Raw genomic sequence first — 24,547 nt, 5'->3', positions numbered from 1 at the left:
GCGGAAAGCAGCGGCGGGTGCTGGTGGTGGTGTGATGAATTGGGAGATTGGGATTGACATGTATACACTGAAATGTATAAAATGGATGACTAATAAGAACCTGGTGTATAAAAAAAATAAAATTCAAAAAAGAAAAAAATGTTAAAAAAAAGAAAAAAAGCTAAAAAAACAACATAAAACAGGATTATCTCCACTTAAAAGAAATTCCCAAACCAGAAATTCATCCATTTAAAATAAACTCTGATTGCACAACCACTACTATGTAGCACTTAACTAGACATAGTCCAACAGAGGTCAAGTTGGTTCTAAGTTAAAAAATCTAGCTGGAAAAGAAAAAATTTAAACAAAAGGAAACAACTGTTTTCTTTAGCTCGACAATGCAGCCTTCAAACTGTCACTAGAATTCCTTTGCTTTACTTAGATAATTCAATAAACAGACACAATGTCTATAGAATTCCAAATTTCTCAAAAGGACATTAAAGACCCCCTGGCTGTATTTCTCATTATACACTCCATGCTTTTTTGTTTGTTTGTTTTTGTTTTTGTTTTGGCTGTGTTGGGTCTTCGTTGCTGCTCGCAGGCTTTCTCTAGTTAGGGCGAGTGGGAGCTACTCTTCGTTGTGGTGCGCAGGCTTCTTATTGTGGTGGCTTTTCTGTGGAGCACACAGGCTCTAGGCGCGCGGGCTTCAATAGCTGTGGCACGTGGGCTCAGTAGTTGTGGCTCCCGGGCTCTAGAGTGCAGGCTCAGTAGTTGTGGCACATGGGCTTAGTTGCTCCCCAGCATGTGGGATCTTCCTGGACCAGGGCTGGAACCCGTGAGCCTTGCATTGGCAGGTGGATTCTTAACCACTGTGCCACCAGGGAAGCCCCAACACTCCATGCTTTTTACACATCTATCATAATGTCCATAAAATGTCCCAAGTATATCCAACTCATTTCCTAAATGGAGATTTTTATCTTATTTCTTTTGCTAAGAGAACATGATTCCCCTTCCCAATCCTCAACGCCTCATCTTGACCACTCACTCAAGATCTACTTCAAATGTCATTTCTTCCAGGAAGCCTTCCTCAACTCACCCAGCAGAATTTTAAACTGATTTCTTATCTAAATAACTATAACCGAAATAGTTGTATCTTGATGACAATATACATCTACGTAATGTTTTACAGTTGAGCTGCTTGCACAATAGTATCTCTTTCGGAAATATATGAGAATAACATCCCCAAAAGTTTTCTAAAGATAAGAGCTTACAATTGAACCATTTTCCTGTTTCTTTAAACCAATAGCTACAGCCACTCCTGAAGTTTTTGACATAAATATGAAAAAGCTCATGTTCCTAAGGAAACTATCAGAAGTCTATCTGCTAGGTGTGAACACTCACATCTGCAGATCTGATTCTTAGACTGAAAGTATGACCAAAAGCCTTTGTTAACAACAATGACAATAAAAACAAAAAGCAGGCAGTCCTTTCCTTATTAAAACATGAAAGGCTAGCCATCTCCAGTGACTGTTTTCCAGCTTTCTGCATTATTTAAGTGTTAGCAGTGGGATTATTTATGTGATGGGAATTTTAAAGAAAGTAGAGTATTCCATAAATCAGCTTATATAAGAAGTAATTTACCAATTCTCCTACTCAGGTCAAATAAAATTTAAGCCAATGGAATGTCAGAAGATCTGGGTTTTAGTTCTAATTCTTGACTACCTTGTAATGTGATCTTGGGTAAGCTGCTTAATTTCTCTGGGTCTCAGGTTCAACATCTGTAAAATGAGGGGGCTGGACTAGATGATCCCTAGGGTATGTTGCAGCTCAAAAATGGAAAGGAAGAAACGCATCTTAAATTCATTTTATTAATAGTGGAAATCAAACCATCAGCAGAGACTGATAATTTTTTCTATTTATTTACAAAGCTGATAAATAATATTCTGAAACTGACCCTAAAATGCTTAGTTGGGTTTTCAGTCAATAAATCTAGCACTTAAAGTTTAACTATCAATTTCTCTTCTCTTTACTGATATATCTTTCATCCTTAGGTCTCAAAAGTTGCCATAAAATTTCTTGTTTCTATGCAATTCATGATATAATTCATCCCACTCTGGTGTTTCAACAATTTAACGGTTCTAATTGCCTTATTATCTGCTCTGGTGCAGTAGTAAAGCCTCTGAACATTTCATTTACCTTACCAACAAGAAATCCCATATATCTCAGCCTTAAGGATATTACCTCTACCTCTTGGATGAGCAGAGGCATGAAGAACTTAAGCTCTCTGGAAAACCAATATAATCTATCACTATTTAACTGTTTGTCAATGTTTATGCCTGTCTCAACTCACATTTAATGGGGCTTTTTATTGTTATTTTCCACTATAAAATTTTGAAGACACCTAAATGTCACTAATTCCCTTCTAAGTTTAGCATGTCTATTGCAATGTTACTTACCTGGGAGACACAGTAACATGGTACAAATGAATGCTATGGAGTTAGGCAGACTAACTCCAAATCTTAGTTCTGACCTTTGCTATTTATATGACCTTAAGCAAGTTACTTGCCTCTTTGAGGCTGTTTCCCCAAGTAAAATAGGAAGACTAACTACTCTACAATACTGTAGTGAATATAAAGTAAGTACAGTTCCTGGTCTGATGCTGCACACGTAACAAGTATTCAGTAACTGTTACTCATGTCCTTCCCATACCAAGTGCTCCCACTTGGCTGTGATTCTGTTTGTTGAGCTGGCCAGTTTGAAAATAGATTTTAGTCACTAGCTGCTTCTATAGGAGTGTTTCCAAATGGCTGGTTGTAACCCATTAGTCAGGGTTCTAATCCATGACTCCTGAAATCAATTCAGTGGGTTTTGGTCAGCACTGTTTTAATGGAAGAGAACAGAATGGAACTGGAAATATCAGAATACATTATAAGTGCTAAAAATAGGAATACTTCATTAAACTTTTGTTCCAGTTTTATAAATGTGTGTGTGTGTACTGTGCCATGATGAAAAAAAAAGTCTATTTCTTACTCTGGGTTGGATCAAAAAAGTTTGAAGTACACTGCTCTATAGAGAAGGTCAGTTATCTTTAGTTGGATCACTTCCCTTCCCTGCCCATCTTTTCCAGGGAATGTCCTACTAAGACCAGCATTTCAGTATCTCAAAGTCAAGAAGCCTACCAGCACTACTCCCCTACAGAAAACAGTTATATATATATTCCTGAGGCTACCTACATTGTTAATAAGACCAAGAGGCAGAAGTGATACCCTTAGAAATACTTTTCTTAACTACTCATCAAATCCTTTCATATTTTGCTTCTTTTGAAACACAGTAGCAAGTAAAAGGCTCCTTGGGGGCCTTAAAAAAATAAAAATAAAAACAGATACTAAAGAAAGTTACAACCAGAAACCCAGTTATTCAAATAAGAATTCAACATTAAAATCTAAAATGTATTCCATAACCACAACCCCTTCAGTAAAATACATTAATCTTTTGGGGAGAATATTTTATCTTTTAAAGCAGATCCAATTTTTTTCTTTCATTGTTAATTTTTTTAAACACTTATTGTAGTTGATTTACAATGTTGTGTTAGTTTCAGGTGTACAGCAAAGTGAACCTGTTATACATATATCCACTTTTTTTTTTTTCTAAGATTCTTTTCCCATATAGGCCATTACAGAGTAGTGAGTAGAGTTCCCTGTGCTATACGGCACGTTCTTCCTAGTTATCTATTTTATATATAGTCATGTGTATATGTCAATCCCAATCTCCCAATTTATCCCTCCTTTCCCTTATCCCCTGGTAACCATAAGTTTGTTTTCTACATCCATGACTCTACTTCTGCTTTGTAAATAAGTTCATTTGTATCCAGTTTTTTAAAGATTCCACATATAAGTGATATCATATGATATTTGTCTTTCTCTGACTTACTTCACTCAGTATGATAATCTCTAGGTCCATCCATGTTGCTGCAAATGGCATTATTTTGTTCTTTTTTATGGCCGAGTAATATTCCATTGTATATATGTACCACATCTTCTTTATCTATTCCTCTGGTGATGGACATTTAGGTTGCTTCCATGTCCTGGCTACTGTAAATAGTGCTGCAATGAACATTTGGGTGCATGTATCTTTTTGAATTATGTTTTTCTCTCTAGATATATGCCCAGGAGTGGGATTACTGGGTCATATGGTAGCTCTATTTTCAGTTTTTTAAGGAACTTCCATACTGTTCTCCATACTGGCAGTACAATTTACATTCTTACCAACAGTGTAGGAGGGTTCCCTTTTCTCCACACCCTCTCCAGCATTTATTGTTTGTAGATTTTTTGATGATGGCCATTCTGACTGGTGTGAGGTGATACCTCATTGTAGTTTTGATCTGCATTTCTCAAATAATTAGTGATGTTGAGCATCTTTTCACATGCTTTTTGGTCATCTGTGTGTCTTCTCTATGTCTATTTAGATAATAGACATGTCTATTAGATAAGAGAAATGTCTATTTAGATCTTCTGCCCATTTTTTGATTGGGTTATCTGTTTTTCTGATATTGAGCTCATGAGCTGTTTGTATATTTTGGAGATTAATCCCTTGTTGGTTGCTTCATTTGCAAATATTTTCTCCCATTCTAAGGGTTGTCTTTTTGTTTTATGGTTTCCTTTGCTGTGCAAAAGCTTTTAAGTTTAATTAGATCCCATTTGTTTATCTTTGTTATTATTTTCATTACTCTGGGAGGTGGGTCAAAAAGATCTTGCTGCTTTTTTCCAATGGTGGGAAGGAGGTGGGCCTGGCTCCGCACGGCCTTGGGGCCAGAGCCCAGGTCCCCGCCCGCCCCAGCGCCGGCCTCCAGCCAAGCCCTGAGCCTCCGTCCTAGGTCACAGTGGCCGGAGGTGCGCCCAGGTCCGCAGGACAGGCGGGCACAGAGGTTGCTTGTGTTGGGGTGGGGGGTACGGCGAGGTTCCGGCATCTCCGCAGAGCATTGCAGGTCCGGGCCTGGGGGCACCACAGCTTGCTATTCTCTCTGCACTTTCCTGGCTCTGAAGCCTCGAGAACACAGCTAGGCATCAGTAGTTTAATGCAGAGTTTGCCTGCTGGGAACTAGAGGCCTGCTGGGGTCTCAGTTCTTGACTGGCCCCGGAACATGAGGTTGCCAGGCATGTGATGGCAGCAGGTAGGAGTGAGCTGCTGGTGCAGTGATGAGCAGGAAAGGAAGGACAATAGCTGTTGGCCTGTGAACCTAGGCAAGAATGACCAGCCAACACAATCCAGACCAAGGTCCGTGGGCCCAGCTCAGTCCTGTGTGGCTGGTCAGTGGAATAGACCTGCAGGTGTGGCTCTTGTCACTCTAAGACTGGCTTCAGGACAGATCCTGCTGATGAGCCCAGGGCACCGCCCTCAGTTCTCCAGGAGAGTGCACCTGAGTGGAGCCAGGGGGGTGTGCCCAACTCACAGCACAGCGGCCACACACGTCCAGTCTGCTTGCAAGGGCAGTGGAGAGCCGGGGGAAGTCATGGCCTTGGGAGTGTCCTCTGATGAAAAAGAACCTGCAGGCTTATAAAATAACTTTTGTGTGAAACGTTGGTGTGTTGAAAAGCAGTTCTGTGTGCTTTTCTCCTTGGTGTGGATCAGCAGTGCTGAGGCAGCAGGCGTGACACAGAAGTGTGAGCAGAGATGGTCTGGAATTCCCAAACTCCAGGGAAACTAAAGGTGACAGCCAGCCTAGTGAAGAGGACAGGAGTTGGGGGCCAGTGGCGGTGGGGCAGGAAGGCACCCGAAGGCAGCAGTGTCCCACCTGTGGTGGCGGCAGCCCAGCAGGTGCCCCTTGTCGCAGGGACCTAATCCTGGCTCCAGCCGGGTGGTCAGCGGAGCTGCAACGTCTTCTGGGTGAGGAGACCCCACAGTCCTGAGCTGTTCTTTGCTGTGTTTGGTCATCTCCCCCCATCCAAGGGGAGAAATCTAGATGAGGTTTAAGAATTAGTGCTTTAAGAATGTGGATCTCGTAGTTGAGATCTTGGAACACATGTTTTCAGCACAAGGTGTTAAGGTGAATGGAAGAATTTAACGCCTTTTCAAGGAGTGTATCTCCATGTGGGCAGAACTAGAGAATAAATGGGTCTTAAATTAAAAAATTTTTAAAAAAGATCTTGCTGTGATTTATGTCAAAGAGTGTTCTGCTTATGTTTTCCTCTGAGAGCTTTATAGGGTCTGACCTTACATTTTAGGTCTTTAATCCATTTTGAGTTTATTCTTGTGTATGGTGTTAGGGAGTATTCTAATTTCATTCTTTTACATGTAGCTGTCCAGTTTTCCCAGCACCACTCATTGAATAGACTGTCTTTTCTCCATTGTATAGTCTCGCCTACTTTGTCATAGATTAGGTGGCCATAGGTGCGTGAGTTTATCTCTGGGCTTTCTATCCTGTTCCATTGATTTATATTTCTGTTTTTGTGCCAGTACCATACTGTTTCGAATACTGAAGCTTTGTAGTATAGTTAAAGCAGATCTAAGTTAAATGGAAGTTGGGGGAGGGCTGTTAGGGAAGGCTTTTTCAAGAAAATAATGTCAAAGTTAGCATTTGATGAATGAGTAAGAATTAGCAAAGAAGAGGGAAAGGGTATATGACAGGAGTAGCAAGCAGGGTGGCAGCATTTTAGGTACCAAGAAGAGCACAAAAGATTCTAAAGTGAGAGAGAATATGGAAAGTTGGTTTGAAAATTAAGTAAGGCTGATTCATTCGGCGTGGAGAAGAGCAGCAAAAGATAAACAAGAGAGTAAGGGCCCAGAACATAACCTTGTAAGGTCATACTAAAGAATCTGGATTTTTCCCAAGTGTATTTAACAGACTTATCAGGTGAGTGACCTACTCAATCATATTTACCTTTTAAAAAGATTATAAAAAAAAATCACTGTGACTGCAACATGGACAATGTAATAGAGAGGGGCAGGGCTAGGGCCACGCAGATAAGGGGAGTGTGATTGTAATACAGGAGAAAAATGGTTGTGGTCTACTCAAGAGTGGTAGCTGTGGGAATGAAGAGATATAGATAAAATTGATTATTTTAACCAGGGTGAATAATGGATGTGGTAAGATAAGGGAGCTGGAGAATCCAAAGGTAACTGGGCAGATGGTGGTGTGGTAGTGCCAGTGCCTGAGATAAGGAGACCAGGAAGAGTGTGGGAAAGAGAAAATATAAAATTAGGACCTTATTATACTGGAGGTGCCTATGTGACATTAAAGTGGAAATGTCCAGAAGTACCCAGACCTAGAGTTCAAAAGGAAGATATATATGAGGGAATCAGGAACATACTGATGTAACTGGGGTCATAGGAGTGAAGGAGGCTGCTCATTGGAGTGTTTACAAAGTGAAAAGGGAAAAAAGCCCCAGGTAGAGCCCCAGAGAACATTTGAGGGAGGGTAAGCTACACTAATGCATGAAGTATTGACACAACTGTCTTTTGTTAAAATTGGTGTATAATTGACATATAACATCATTATATTAGTTCGGGTGTACAACATAACGATTCGACATTTATATGTATTGCAAAATGATCCCCACAATGCCCATCACCATACAGAGTTACAAAAATTTTTTTATTGTGATGAGAAATTTTCTGTCTTATTTACCACTATATCCCTGTCATGCAGACAGTATATGTCATATATCAGTGGCTCAATCAATTTCTGTTACATAAATAACAAAGGAAGAAAAAAACAAAAATAAGACTGAGAAGGAGTAAAGAGGGGAAGACCAGAGTACTGGTCTTCTGAAGGGAAGTAAAGAAGGGAAACCAGAGTACTGTAGTATCACTGTAGCCAAGGAAAGAAAGTAGGATAGAAAGCTTTTCAAGGAGGGGAAAGTAATTCTGTCAACGGCTGCTAGTAAGTAAAGATAAAGACTGTTAGATATTATGAGTGACCTTTGTTTCACTGCTGATGAACTCTTTCGAGAAGTCTGGCTCCTAGGGAGGGAAATGAGATAAAGGGTTTTTTGCTGTTGATTCTTTAAGATATTAGTGACTTCAGCATGTTTGAATACTTTTGGGAATAAACTTGAAAAGAGATTAAAGAGAAAAGACAAACACTTAACAAAGGGATGGGATTCGGTACACAGATAGAATGATGCCTTTAAATAAAAGGTTAAGATCTTTGATTCTAAGAGGAAGTAATGAGTACAGTAAGAATAAAGATGCATGTAAATCTCTAGGTTTGATGGCGCTTGGGACACAAAGAGCATGTGATTCTATCATTAGCCAGGGAAGACTTCAGGAAAGAAGTAATGATTAAGAAGAGACCTAAAAATTGAGGACTAAGTAAGTATTATTCAAAGCAGTGTATGCTGGGGAATGTTCTAGTCAGAGGAAACTGCATATTTAGAAAAGGGCTGAAGGGAGATTTTATATTAAATAATTGATATATTTACCAATCCTAAAAACATAGACTAGGGAAGTTAGCTTGAGCCTGGATTTAACCCTTGGCTAAACTTCCTTTACTCCTCAGGCTGCTGCTGATAAAGTTCAGGGAATACTTTCTACCCTGAGAGGCCACTCTAGTTATCCCAATCAGGACTCTCTCTAACAATTATGGATTAGAAATATTTGAAGAACTGAGCACTGATTCATCAGCCTGTCATTCAGCTATGAATCAAACACTTTTTGAGTAACTACTAAGTTCAAGGCACCATCCTGCATTCTGAAGACTGCAAAGAGAATAAAGCATGTTGTGTCACTCTCAAGGAGCTTAAGTCCCTTCATGGATAGAGTAAGTGAAATGTTACCTGAGGCCCAGAGCCCAAAGCAAATATTTACTCCTTCTTTCTACCCCTTATTCCCCATCTTTCTGTTGTCTTATGTCTCTTCCATCTACATATCTCTCACTGATCCCTCCCCTTCTTCTCCCAACCTTGCTGGTCATAAAATTAAAGTGTAGAAAAATTTTAATATTTATTCTATTTAGTAAACTGTTTCATATTTCTAAGACCTTTAAACAAAAATCAGGTAATGTCAACATTTTATATTCTAAAGAAAAGAAAATAAACTAAGTTATTTCTGTAAAAGGTCCTCAATGATTTTTTTCCCTATATGTCATTGGTCTCCAAGAAAATACAGAAGACATTTGGGGACTTAACATTTGAGGACTTAACTCTCAGTAAATACCCCAAAATGTTCATGTAATAGAATTTTAATTTTGCTGAAATACAGTTATGGTTATGAGCTGTGGTATTCAGGAACAAGTCACCAATATGGTGAATGAGTCTGACAACTGTCCAGAATCCAATCTCAGCGTAGCTGTTCTGTTCTTTCTTTTGTCTGTGTGTGTGATATAACTCTAGTAAATGAACTAACCACAAACCAACAAAAACCCATTTTGTTTCTTTGAGGAAAAAGAGCCAGAAAAGAAAGTCAATTGCTATTGGCAGTGATAACAGTAAGTAAAGGAATCTAAGAAAATTACTGCGTTTGCAAATGTGGGGGATTTGAAAAGATCTTGGAACACATTCCTTAACAAAACATAAACTGTCTATTGTATTTTCCTCCACTTCCATGCCATTTTCTAGCAACATGACAAATAATAGCTGGAAAATTAATTGGTCTGAGACCTGGAATAACTATCAGAGTTCTTAAAGATTTGATAATCAACTACAGAATTAAGGTATTTAATCACACCATTAGACTCAAAAGACTAGCTAGGAAAAATAAATGCCAGAGTCAAAAGTTATTGCCTTACTAAAGGATAGCATGTTAACGGTTAGAGGCATGGACTAAGAAACCTAAACCCTAGATTGGAGAGCCTCTATTTTGCCTCTTAATATCTGTGTACCCTTTTGAAAGTCACTTAATTTCTGTTAGCCAGGTCCTTGGAGAAGCAGACACTAAGATGGGATAAAACTTGCGAGGATTCTGTCAGTGCAAATATCCATGAGACAGAAAATGGGAAGGGAGCTGGAGAAGGTTGGGAGGGTCATCAGACCATGATGCAAGTCTGAGCCTGAATGAAAGAAAGAGTGAGGACAGGTTAGAAGGAAGCATCCTAGACTGCCATACAGTTTTAGGAAGGTTTGGCAAGGCCACTGGGGAGTCCTCAGGCCAAAGGTGGCTGTTACGGGAATCCCATGTCCCTCAGGAAAAGGTCTGTCTGCCACTAGCTGTCAGCAGCTCATGGGAAGCAAGGCTTTGGGAAAAATGTAGTAACAGATTTCACAGTCCAGTAGCAGGGGCCCTTGGTTAATTATACTCCCTGCATTTGGAAGTCTTCAAGTTCCATTCTCACGGCTACCACAACCTCTTCTGATTTTCACATCTATAAATTCTCTATTTTTGTCCTTCCTACTTTACAAGTTGTCCCAAATATCATGATAGGCACTAGGGATATAATGGTGAAAAAAGAGCAACACGGTCTCTGCCCTCAGAGAACATACACTCTAATGGAAAGATCCAGAGAAGCAAAGAGGCAATTAAATACTGTGTGGATTAGTCAGACTGTCACTCACCTACAAATCTAGACTTCTTAGTATGACATACACAACTGTATCCTAAATTATTTTATCAACCATTCTCTTACTATCTCCTCAGTACCCACATACCCTAGATGCTCCAGCCATCACAAACGTTTTTACTCACCCCTGAATATAATATACTGATTCACACCTCCATGCTTTTATACATATAGTTCTATCTAGAATGTGACTTCTGCAAGATCCCACTCAAATGTCAGTTGTCATAAGCCTCCTCTAACCCTAGAGCACTGGTTCTCAACAAGGACAATTTTATTCCCTACCTACCAGTGGAGCATTTGACAATGTCTGGAGACCATTTTGGTTGCCACAAGTGTGTGTGCATGTGTGTGTTGGGGGGAGGGGTGGAGAGGGAAGGTGAGCTACTGACATCTAGTGGGTAGAGGCCAGGCTTATTGCTAAACACCCTACAATATAAAGGAAAGCCTTCGCCCAGTCCCCAACAAAGAATTACCCAGGGCAAAATGTCAAAAGTGTAAAGGTTGAAAAACTCTGTCCTAGATGCAGTTTGTCATAACCTGGTCTGGGTTCATGAAGCATTCTGACCTTACTCACAAGGCCTTTGTCTTTCTCTGAAACCATAAGCTCCTATAAAACAGAAGGTGATATTCATCTTTCATATCCAATGACCTCACATGGTCTCGTCACTTTTACAAATTTGTCAAAGTAAAATAAAGGTGTAAGTCAGTGCACTGGTGGTACTCAACAGGTGATCTCATCCTGGCTCTACCACTTCCTAGCTGTTTATCTTTGGGAAAATTATTTAAACTCAATTTCTTCATCTGTAAAATGGGGCTCACTGCAATTATTTCATGTACAGATTATGAGGGTGAAGTGACACATACATGAAATGCTTAGCTATGTATGACACATAGTGAAAGCTCAAAAAATATCAACATTGCTGTTCCCATGACCTTTTAGGTTGTCAAAAGAAGCAAAGGGAAGCTAAAGATGGGAGCAGGAGGTAGTGAGAAGAAATTTTAGAAGCAAAAAACATTAGTATTCAGCAAGTCAATTTAAAAAGTGATATATGTCTGCCTTTCCCTTTTCAGCGTTTTTCTCATCACTCATTGGGTTTAAGGTAGTACTTTAATATTTATTTGTAATTCAGAGCAATGCTATAATACTTATTTTAATTCAAAATACTGTCCTTCCTACTAAAATGAATTTAATTTAGGTCACAAACTTAGTTTATCTAAGGGCAGTAGCACTGTATTCTAAATGAAGTATCACTAATTTCACAATTTTATACATCAAATAAGGAAGACACTGGTCTGAATTTTCACAATGAGTATAAACCTGAACATCTGATATTATGTGATGTTAAGCTACGATATATCATGCGTTATGTGTTAAACAGCACTTATGAATGTTCATTCAAGTGAAAACTGGTGATGGTGTGAGAAGTTGATTTTGGCAAAAATTGCATAACAAAGTTCTGGTGAACAGTGGTTAATGTTTAGCATAGAGCCGTGCACATAGTACATGTTCAATAAATAGCTACTGAAATAAATCCAATGAAGGAATCCTCAGAACTGGGAAAATTTATGACAGTCCAGATTGGCAATAGTATTAGTACCTGACAGAGTGGTTCCAGTTATCAATTCTCACATCTTCTCTCACCAAAACTGCTCAAATCTGTTTATTGGAAAATATTTTTCTCATGAGAAGAAAGGGACTTTCAAGGGCTGTAGCAGCCAGTTAAAACTGCAAGAAAGGTAAGCTTCTATATGCCTGCTGCTAGGGAAAGAACTGGCTGTTGATGTCTTCAAATTTACTGGCCACCTCTTGTTCCAATGGTAGTAAAACCTGCATATGAAGAGTGAATGGGTTTTTTTTGTTTTGGCTGCATTGGGTCTTTGCTGCTGCGCGAGGGCTTTCTCTAGTTGCGGCGAGTGGGGGTTACTCTTCGTTGTGGTGTGCGGGCTTCTCTTGTTGCAGAGCATGGGCTCTAGGCATGCTGGCCTCAGCAGTTGCAGCATGCGCACTTAGTAGTTCTGGCCAGCAGGTTCTAGAGCGCAGGCTCAGTAGTTGTGGCGTATGGGCTTGGCTGCTCTGCGGCATATGGGATCTTCCCCGATCAGGAACCGAACCCGTGTCCCCTGCACTGGCAGGTGGATTCTTAACCATTGTGCCACCAGGGAAGTCCCGAAGAGTGAATGGTTTTTGTCCACTTGGTTCCCAACAGAGAATTTCAGCCTTTAGAAGCATCTCAAACTTGCCACTCAAGACCTATTTCAATATTTCTAATTTATGAAACCAAAATTTCAGCCAAGTGGAACATTAAACTGGAGAATACATTTCAAAAATAAGATGGAAAAAAAGGATTTACCTTATTTTACTTTTACAGAAAACATCTATTCCAGAAGAAAGGATTGATTGGTATAATAATATGCACTTGACCTTTACAAAAAAAAAACTATTCCTAGCAAAAAAAACTATGCCCCAATACAACCTTCAGTAATAAACTTAACTCCTATGCCTAAACCTACTTTCAGATATTAACTTGGTAGTCATAATAATAAATCCACAAACTGTAAAAAGCAAACTCTCATAAATATGTTTCATTTTTTTTCTTGGTTTTGAACTGGCATGAGAAATAATAGAAATTCACTTTGCATATATATCATTCATTCCTGTGGTCACAAAAAAATGTACCATCCAGGGGCTTCCCTGGTGTCGCAGTGGTTGAGAGTCCACCTGCCGATGCAGGGAACACGGGTTTGTTTCCCGGTCCAGAAGGGTCCCACATGCTGTGGAGCAGTTGGGCCCGTGAGCCATGGCCGCTGAGCCTGCATGTCCGGAGCCTGTGCTCCACAACAGGAGAGGCCACAACAGTGAGAGGCCTGCGTACCGCAAAAAAACAAAACAAAACAAAACAAAAATGTACCATCCAGACCACAAATTAGGTACTATGCTTTTGTTTTCACTTTAAAGAATTATGAAAGGCCCCAATTTTTGGTGAAGTCTTAATTTATCCAGATTACATACATCGCAACATTATTTAACCCAGTCAATACATTCTTCAACATTTACTTATATCATGCAATCAGCTTCTTCAAGATAAAACTGTTTTGAAAACCAACTCAAATCTCTATTAGCTTTGTATTTGGAATTACTATGAAGCATGAAACATAAAACATCCAAGAACTATTTTCTAATCTCTTCTCTAAAGAAGTACTATTAAAAGCAATGCACCTAAACAAAACTTTATTATTCTAATTCATAGGAAGTCAGCGTTAAAGTTTACTTATATTTTAAAGGAAATTACATTTTTTAAATTCTTCCTTATATATAAATACATATACATATAGGCCAAATCTTTAAGAATAAGATTTATTTCTGGAAAATAACCAACTATTTATAATACTTATAATTTCACAGATATAATACTACTGGAAATTTTCTGAAAAAAATCTGGCCTTATTATGTTAAAAACTATCTTAAAATGATCACTTTTACTATATATAATGTTCTCTTTGTCAGCAAAAAATATATCAGCATTTATTACTCCCATATGACTTCTATAAAATATTTTGGTTACAATAATCAAAATGTAATATAAAATAATTTCTTATTACACTAAGAATTTATTTTGAATTTTATTCACTTTTTATACAGCAGATTCTTATTAGTTATCCATTGTACACATATTAGTGTATATATGTCAATCCCAATCAAGCATTCTTAAAGAGTACATAGACTCTAAACTTTCAGAGCAGTTAGCATTCTCAAAAGTATTCTGGAAAATGCACTGAGCTATAAGATCAAATATAGCAAGTGGCTATTACAGTTCACTGATGTATCAAAAGCTTAGAAAATGAATATAATAGTGTTAGTCTTTCTTTAAAAGGCTAATGTCTATTAACAGCTAAAAACAGGGCACAGTAGGGGATTAATACGTTGTTGTCTGAATCACTTTCATCAGTTTAAGTACCTATTAGTCCTTATTAGCAATGTGCTAGCAAGGTGCTACTGGTCTTTTAAAGTCTATTCTGCTTATTCTTAGTCTCTTTGCCCAGATAGATTCTTTGGCAATAGTATTTGAAACATAAAGTTTAGATATGTATTTTCCTTTAGCTTTTTGAATTTAAGATTTGTATTTGAAAAATGTTTTCTCCTTTTAGGACTCTGTTCAAAAGTAATTTAAATTGTTCAGCACATCTGTACACCTAATCTGTTATTATCTTATAATTTTCAACAGTATTAAAGTACTCTCCAAAATTTCTCTTAAGGGGAGATATCAAGATGAATCTTCTCAGAAACCAAAGCAAGTCATGTGCTCTCCTAAGTAAGTACACTAATGCAGAACTGAGTAAGAAAGCAATGTTCAGAAAGTAAAACTGGACTGTTTATTAAACTAACTTAGTTCTAGCATAACCAATAGTTATTCTTTGGGTATCATAAATGTATTGTTTAAAAACTAAAATTCAAATAAAGAACTGAAAAATAACTTATTGTCAAAGTTTACTAAACCTAGTTTCAAGGATCAAACTTTGAATAAAATCTAACAAATTTTTTTTTGTAATAGTTTAGAACAGAAAAGTCATTTTGAGGAATTCACATTTGTGCAATGACCAAGTGTAGTGTAGTAATTTTAGAAAGCTTCCTAGTTCTAGCTCTACCAGTAATCAGCTGGATAATCTGGAGCAAATTATCTCCCTCTCTTGACTGTTTTTGTTGCGGCGGGGGGTAGTGTTGGGAAACTGGGAGATAGAGAATCTCTAAGGGGTATTTCATCAGCTCTACAATTTAGTGTTTCAAAAGAAAAAGATTTTCTCCTTTTAGGACTATAGTCAGAAGTGAAATTAATGTAAATTGTTTAGCATACCTGTATGCCTCATCTGTTCTTGTTATTTTCAACAATGTGGAAAGTACTCTCCTATAAAAACTAAACATACTTGGACATTTTCACTTATCCTGTTGAAGTGGTTCAGAGCAAGCCTCCCCAAAATGTGTCACCTTGGCATATGGATTATTTTGAGCTAAAAGGCAAGAGAGATCCTGTGGACGCAAGAGAAACTTTTGCCCCTCACTTAACTACCAAGAAGAATTTAAATTGGGGGTCTTTCCCAGAATCAGAATTATTAGCAGAAATAAATTTTATCTGAGTGACCCATCTGTATGGCAGGGCAAACATCTAATTACCAAACATCTGTTCTTATTATCCTGTGAAATGTCCTTCCCCTCTTTGATGCCACAGACCCTTTTCCACTCCTCCTTAGCTCAGGATAGCATATATACAGTTGACCCTTGAGCAACCCAGGTTTGAACCACGAGTCACCTATACATGGATTTTCTTCAATAAATATACCTGTACCTGCCAGTTCCACACCCACAGATTCAAACAATTTTGGATCATGTACTATGTTTATGATTCTCAGTTGGCAGAATCCACAGATGAGAAATCTGCAGATATGGAGGGCCGACTGAGATGAACATTCAAGGATTTTGGCATCTGCAATAAGTCCTAGAACCAATCCCCTGTAGATACTGAGTGACAACTGTACCTCACTTTACCTGTCTTTGAACCTCTCATGTATGTGAGTTTCCTGTATGTACAAAATTTTATTTTATTTTCTCCTATTAATCTGTGTCACATCAATTTGATTATTAGACCAGTCTAAAAAACCTTTGAAGAGTAGAGGAAAATTTTTCCTTTCCAACACTTTTGGCGAGCCAGCCAGGAGATCCCACCCGGTTGGGCACTACTCATTCCCAAGCTGCTGAAGTAGGAAGATTCTGGGACCTCTGACATGAGCCAACAAAAGGTAAGAATTCTTACCACATCAGACACCCGGATCTCTACCTGCAGAGTCTGGTGGAAGAATGGTGGTGAAAGTCTCGTTTTCTCCCTTTCTCAATTTAGATTAGCAGGAAAAAATACTTATGGAACTAGTTCCTTCGGTTTAGCAACTCTTGGTTATTTGGTATGAGTACTCATGGGTTTTGTTGATCCTTTTCCTCCCAGAAATGTCACTGTTTTCTTGTTCTATGTCTTAAGAGCTTGGCTTTGTGACTAGTGAAAATATTCTCTCTGGTCTCTGCCATCCAGGAGGTGCACTTACCAGGGTGCACCTGGTGGCCAGTTGAATAGACTAGGGTTTGGAAAATCTCTTTGTACTGCCTGTGCCAGTTCTCAAAGGAGTTTGTCCCAGTCCATAAGGGGCCTTTGCCATCTCAACCTTCATGGCTTTCAATGAAGGACTTTACTTTTTAGACTATCTTTGGAAGTGAACTTTCTGAATCTTATAAGGGCTGCATCTTTTTGCACTCTCTTATGGGACACCTCTCTCATCCCTGGTTATGCCATAATAAGAAGGCTTATTGGTTTGAGTCACTATTGAGATTAAATTGACTATATTTGAAGACAAAACTTTTTTTCTTTCAGAGAGAGATCTCTTATCCTAAACAACTGCATACTGAAAGACAAAGTTAAGTGGAAGAAGTATAACAGCTAGCCTTAGGGACTCCCTTAACAAAAGAATAGAAATTAAACTCCACATCCAACATAAATTCCCCCTTCTAAGAATCCAAAGAGTTAAATGCACCATTTTCTGGCACACCTGCTATTTCATGTCTAAGAACTGCAGTTCTGGAAGCTGTAGACATCTTTTTCAAAAGGCCAACATCTTACCAAGCTTGTTTTCTGTTCTGAGAACTTGGCCTGGTAACCATCAGGCTGAGGACTCCAAAATATGGCTGGACAGAAATGTGGGTTGAACTCCATTTGCGGCTAGGGTCCTACCAAACTGCTGCCAGCACTCAGGGGAATTACAACCTAGAATTACAATGGCTATTATGAGGAATTGGATCATCCAACTGGATAAGATAATTCAAAAAGTGCACTTAACCTACAGATTAGGAGAAAATATTTGCAAATGATGCAACTGACATGTAGCAACATGGATGGATCTAAAGATTATCATACTAAGTGAAATAAGTCAGGAGAAAGACAAACATTATATGATATCACTTATATGTGGAATCTAAAAAGTAATACAAATGAACTTATTTACAAAACAGAAACAGACTCACAGACATAGAAACAAACTTACGGTTACCAAAGGGGAAAGGGGAGGGGGATAAACTAGGAGTATGGGATTAACAGATAGACACCACTATATATAATATAGATGAACAACAGTGATTTACTGTATAGCACAGGGAACTATATTCAATATCTTGTAATAACCTATAATAGAAAAGAATCTGAAAAAGAATATGTGTGTGTATGTGTGTATATACATATATATATATACACACACATATACATATAAATGAAACACTTTGCTGTACACCTGAAACTAATACAACATTGTAAATCAACTATAGTTCAATGAAAAATAAAAAGTGCACTTAAAAGCAAGGGCTTCCAAATCAAATAGAATGGGATACCTATTTAATTGGTATGCAGGAGCCTCAAAAAGACTTCAAAATCCCAAAATAGCTTCACTGAAAGATCTGTTATAAAAGGTTTATGAAAAAATGAAGACATGGGAGCTACCTAAAACAGGAGGACACTGAGACTAACGTTAATCCTAGGGTTCCCCTCTATCCTTCTTTTCCTGAGTACTCATGTTTCACTAATTCTCTATCTGAATTGCCTTTCCACTCTGAAGAGACTATTAAACAGTTACCTTTTAAAGTAAGACCACTTGAGGCTACAGGTGATCCTCTTTAGATATCTTTCATTCCTTAGCCAAAGGCCAAACTAAGGACCATAGTTCAAAAGAATGTCTTAAAGTAGAGAGGATCCTCAAAAGTTTCTGTAAATGGATTACTTTCTGAGATTAGTGGATAATAACATGGGCAGAAAATAAGATGGGGGGCAACTGGTCTGACTGAACTTGTGCCCATAGCTGATATTCAGAGCCTGATAGAAAATTTTTTATGCCTTCTCCCCTATGTGAAAATAAAACTATGTACCCAGAGAGAAACAAGCAAATTGAGAATAATGTAGGTGGATGGGCGGATCAACCTATGACGTCATTTAAGTTACAACCCAAATCTTTTGAGGACAAATCATTGCAAAACTGGAAATGCTGCTCTAGAGGCCCATTCAAGTTCCACCCATCGCCAAACCTCCCCTATTAACTAAAAACGGCTTGTAACCTCTCTGAGAACTCTTATCCAGACCATCCCCAATACCTCAGAATGAAGGGAAAGAACAGAAACAGAGGCTTTTAAAAAATACACAGTGCTATAGAAACACCCTTGCCCAAAATCTAGTTCAAGGACAAATACAAATCTTAGGTGCCTTCTCACAGATATTTGTTTCTAAAAAAGCTTTGGCCATCTGAGCAGATAAACTTAACTTATTCCAACTGTTATTTATGACTAGTGAGTTTTGTAGTCATACCTGATTCATGGCAAAAAATTTTTTTCGTAAGATCTACGTTTCTATCTGTATGTTTATTGTATGTCTATCTATGTATGTTATAGACAAGGTACTTTTTTTTTTAACCTCTGAATGGTATTGCCAAAATTCACTTATAAAAGAGCACTATGTAATTGGCATAAAATCAAACTTTTATAAATTAAGTATTTTTAAATCTCAGAAACACATCAGAAACTAACTCAAGTGTTTTTTCAAGTTCCTGTGATCTATGATCATTTTTGGTAAATAAGAGCTAGTTTAAGTTCGTTGGTTTATTAATACAAGCATGTCTTTTAGAGGTATCAACATTAAGTATAATACTTTCATTCTTCCTAGGTTTAAAGTCAAATAAGTTCATGATATCTGTTACAAAATTTGTCAGCCAAAAAAAAAAAAACTCAGGATGATGACTGACATTGCCTAAGGTCTGATAAAGTTTTTGTAGGTAACCTGAACATGACTGTTAAGAACACATGAATTAAATAAATATAAATGAGGTAAGAGATTTAGGTGAACTTTTTAGTAATGAAAAAGTAATAAAGAACTTTCTTTTATGATTAAAGAGTTTCCCAAATCTCCTTGGTAACTTACACCCTTAAAGTTTTGCTAAATTAAGTTAAATAATGGTTAAGTTAAATTCATTGAATATCTAGGTCATTTCTAAATAAGATAAAACACAGAAAAATTAATTATTAAACATAGGTTTATCTACTTTTGGATTTCTATTACAGAGAAACTAAAGAAAAAAAATGGGTATGAGAAGCAAACATGTCTTCTGCCACAATGAAAGACTGCAATATTTAAAAGGGTACATGTTTCTAGAAATTATGAAATGTATTCATAAATTTGACAATCTAATGCCAGTTTAATAGTTCATAATTGCTTAATTCTTATTTCTCACTAGAAATTAAGGTTTCTAAGGATTAAAAATTCTAGTTAATGTATGTAATTAAGCCTATACATACAATATACAGGAAATAATAGGAGAAACAACTCTGTATGCAAGAAAACTAGGATATGTTTTTGGCCAAGGAGAATATGAGATATGGAGATGTGGTTTTGCTTAGAGAGAGAGAGAGAGAGAGAGAGAGAGAGAGAGAGAGAGAGAGAGAGGGAGTTTTAACTTGTGTGGTCAAGAAGGCTAAAATAATGAATTTTATTATAAGAGTTATGAAATTAAGCTTAAAAATCAACAGTGTCCTTACTTAAAACTGGAACTTAATTTTTTTCATCTGTTAAAAGGACAAAGTTCTGTTGGACTATTGGTCATCTCCTGATAAGAGATTATGAAAGATTTTTTATCTTTTAAGTAATCTGCCTAGAAAGCCAAGATTTTGTGTATTTTAATTTTGTCTTGATCAGGTCTTTGATTACTTTAGGAAAACTGAGTCCTCAATACTAAAAGAGCTAAATTTTGCTTTCAACTGTGTAACCTTTTGTATTGCCTTTGTAATCTTGTATTATCACTTTGGTCAAATAGATAATTAAGTATTGTTTCATAATGATCTGTAATCCTATTTAGTCAAGTGTCCAAACCTTTTAATATTTTTGACAAACTTCCCAAAACCAAATACTAAAGTCCTTCTGACCTCTTGCTAAATTTGGGATTTTTCAGAGGGCGCCTAAAACATTTCAAAGGATTTGCTCTTCTTATAAAAAGAGAGATGCTACATTAACTAGGCTTATTTGGTATGTTAAATTACGTGGTAAGCATCGTCAAATAAGTGATGCTAAAACCTTCTTACATTACATTTGTGTAGATCTATGTTATTAACATAATTGCTCCTGAAATAATAAGAAATTCTTACAAGTCTGATGTGTCTTGGTATTATGTTATCAGCCATAATTCTAGTTACTATCCTAAAATGTTGAATGTCACAGAAATAACCAAACTTCCTGGTCAATTCCATTATAATGAACTCTCATCAAATCTGTAATAACGTATATTTAAATCATTTGTTATTTACAGTTACTGTTGTACTCTGATGCTTTACAAAAATGTTCCTATAAAAATGTTCCTGTAAAAATGTTTCATCTTCAAGGAGATTCACAGAAAAGACCTGAGAAATACTCTAGAATGCAGGTTTTTGATAAGTTTAGGATCTATATAACATGGAACTAGGTAAAAATTACTAAAACTTTAATAGAAAACTGATTCATAAAGCTGCTAACCTAAGATGAAGATCAACAACAATTAATTACAAGAGACTACATGAGCTAATAAGGATGATAATTTTTATGACTTCTCATGATGGTTCTCTAATGTTTTGTTTTTCAGATATAAGGAAACCTTTCCTCTTAAGCTCACTATGACTTTCAGCAATTTGGTAAATTATACCTTTGGAAGCAGAACTGAATCATTTATTTCTTTCTCCCTATCCAATCCTTCCAGAATTTGGAAACTCGTAGTGAATATTCTTATTTACATGGCAGTATAGTTACTTGCATAAATTCAAAAGGAATCTGCTCTACTTATAACAGGATACAACTGGAAACATTGGTTGTATTGCCAAGGCTTTGGCTGGAATGTCATGTTTGAGAATGTCCATAGACTCAGGTATGACCAAACAGCTTTAAGGAACTAAGACTGACTTTATAGAGACAATAAAGCCCCCTGGAAAAACAGCTTGGTAACTTGCTTACAGGGTTCACAGCAGCCTTACCAGACGAGTCAGGAAGGTCACTTCCTGGCAGGTACAGGTACCTTGGGATTTTGGGGGGCCTCAAGAAGGGAGGAATTCACCCAAGTCTACAGGTATTACATGAGAGTCTTATGACAAGCTCTTGGCTTGGCTTCCTGGGCTTGAGAAGTAATATTTTAAAATTCCTTCTGAGACTCCTTTTTTTTTCTTGTAATAACCTATTCTTTTTTTTTTTAAATACATCTTTATTGGAGGGTAATTGCTTCACAATGCTGTGTTAGTTTCTGTTGTACAACAAAGTGAATCAGCCACATGCATACAAAAAATATGGAACACTTCATGAATTTGCGTGTCATCCTTGCACAGGGGCCATGCTAATCTTCTCTGTATCATCTCAATTTCAGTATATGTGCTGATGAAGCAAGCACTGAGACTCCTTTTGAAAAAGTTCTAGGAAAGCAGATTTAAAAGAGCCTATATGATCAATTGCTATTATTGCTACACTTATGTAAATAACCAGAACAAGTTTATTGAATTTAGACTTATTTTGCAAACAAGGTACTCTTACTTTGGCTACCTTTAGTTAAAATGGAGGTAATTTTAGAGAAAAAATTATGTTTCATTAATACACCTTTGTGAATATTAGATTCTATACTGTTTTTGTTTTTTTTCTTAATTGGGGTATAACTGATTTACAATGTTGTGCTAGTTTCAGGTGTACAGAAAAGTGAATCTGTTATACATATACATATATACACTCTTTTAGATTCTCTGCCCCATACACCATTACAGAGTATTGAGTAGAGTTCCCTGTGCTATACAGAAGGTCCTTATTAGTTATCTATTTCATATATAGTAGTGTGTATATGTCAATCCCAATCTTCCAATTTATCCCTCCCCCCCATTAGCCTCCAGTAACCATAAGTTTATTTTCTACAACTGTAACTCTATTTTGGTTTTGTAGATAAGTTCACCTGTAGCCTTTTTTTAGATTCCACATATAAGTGATATATTTGTCTTTCTGTGTCTGTGTTATTTCACTCAATATGATAATCTCTAGGTCCATCCATGTTGTTGCAAATGGCATTATTTTGTTCTTTTTTATGGCTGAGTACCTATGGGTGCATGTATCTTTTCAAATTATGGTTTTCTCCAGATATATGTCCAGAAGTGGGATTGCTGGGTTATATGGTAGCTCTATTTTCAGTTTTTTAAGGAACGTCCATACTGTTCTCCATAGTGGCTGTACCAATTTGCATTCCCACCAACAGTGTAGTTGGGTTCCCTTTTCTCCACACCCTCTTCAGCAGTTATTGTTTGTAGATTTTTTGATGATGGCCATTCTGACTGGTGTGAGGTGATACCTCATTATAGTTTTGATCTGCATTTCTCTAATAATTAGTGATGTTGAGCAGCCTTTTTTTTAATCAATCTTACTTTTTTTTTTTTTAGATGTTGGGAGTAGGTGTTTATTAATTTATTTATTTTTGCTGTGTTGGGTCTTCGTTTCTGTGCGAGGGCTTTCTCTAGTTGTGGCAAGCGGGGGCCACTCTTCATAGCGGTGCGCAGGCCTCTCACTATTGCGGCCTCTCTTGTTGCGGAGCACAGGCTCCAGACCCGCAGGCTCAGTAGTTGTGGCTCATGGGCCTAGTTGCTCCGCGGCATGTGGGATCCTCCCAGACCAGGGCTCGAACCCGTGTCCCCTGCATTAGCAGGCAGATTCTCAACCACTGCGCCACCAGGGAAGCCCCTGTTGAGCATCTTTTCATGTGCTTTTTGGCCATCTGTGTGTCTTCTCTGGAGAAATGTCTATTTAGATCTTCTGCCCTTTTTTGATTGGGTTATTTGTTTTTTTGATATTGAGCTGCATGAGCTGTTTGTATATTTTGAAGATTAATCCCTTGCTGGTTGCTTCGTTAGCAAATATTTTCTCCCATTCTGAGGGTTGCCTTTTTGTTTTGTTTATGGTTTCCTTTGCTGTGCAAACGCTTTTAAGTTTAATTAGGTTCCATTTGTCTATTTTTGTTTTTATTTTCATTATTCTAGGAGGTGGATCAAAAAAAAATCTTGCTGTGATTTATGTCAGAGAGTGTCCTCCCTATGTTTTCCTCTAAAAGTTTTACAGTATCCAGCCTTACATTTAGGTCTTTAATCCATTCTGAGTTTATTTTTGTGTATGGTGTTAGGGTGTGTTCAATTTCATTCTTTTACATGTAGCTGTCCAGTTTTCCCAGCACTACTTACTGAAGAGACTGTCTTTTCTCCATTGTATATTCTTGCTTCTTTTGTCATAGATTATGTGACTGTAAGTGCATGGGGTTATCTCTGGACTTTCTATCCTGTTCCACTGATCTATATTTCTATTTTTGTGCCAGTACCATACTGTTTTGATGACTGTAGCTTTGTAGTATAGTCTGAAGTCAGGGAGCCTGATACCTCCAGCTCCATTTTTCTTTCTCAGGATTGCTTTGGCTATTATGGTCTTTTGTGTTTCCATACAAATTGGAAAATTTTTTGTTCTAAATCTGTGAAAACTGCCATTGGTAGTCTGATAGGGATTGCACTGAATCTGTAGATTGCTTTGGATAGTACAGTCATTTTCACAATATTCATTCTTCCAATCCCAAAACATGGTATATCTCTCCATCTGTTTGTGTCATCTTTTATTTCACCAGTATCTTATAGTTTTCTGAGTACAGGTCTTTTGCCTCCTTAGGTAGCTTTATTTCTAGGTATTTTATTCTTTGTGATGAAATGGTGAATGGGATTGTTTCCTTAATCTCTCTTTCTGATCTTTCATTGTTAGTGTATAGGAATACAAGAGATTTCTGTGTATTAATTTTGTATCCTGCAACTTTACCAAATTCGTTGATGAGCTCTAACAGTCTTCCAATAGCATCTTTATGATTTTCTATGTATAGTATCATGTCATCTGCAAACAGTGAGAGTTTTACTTCTTTTCCAATTTGAATTCCTTTTATTTCTTTTTCTTCTCTGATAGTCGTGGCTAGGACTTCCAAAACTGTTGAATAAAA

General features: G+C 37.4%; 1 protein-coding gene and 1 non-coding gene across 2 annotated transcripts in view; both read right to left on the bottom strand.

Annotated features, from left to right (window-relative positions):
- Positions 1-24,547, bottom strand: part of TBCA (tubulin folding cofactor A) — a 102,163-nt gene that overhangs the window by 50,373 nt on the left and 27,243 nt on the right. The gene's annotated exons all lie outside the window — the stretch shown is intronic.
- Positions 21,834-21,940, bottom strand: LOC117201703 (U6 spliceosomal RNA). The gene has a single exon (XR_004483796.1). It is a non-coding gene; the product is annotated as a U6 spliceosomal RNA (small nuclear RNA).

Source organism: Orcinus orca, chromosome 3 (genome assembly GCF_937001465.1).
Source record: "Orcinus orca chromosome 3, mOrcOrc1.1, whole genome shotgun sequence".
In the NCBI taxonomy this organism is placed as follows: domain Eukaryota; kingdom Metazoa; phylum Chordata; class Mammalia; order Artiodactyla; family Delphinidae; genus Orcinus; species Orcinus orca.
This window is presented reverse-complemented; position numbering and strand designations above follow the sequence as displayed.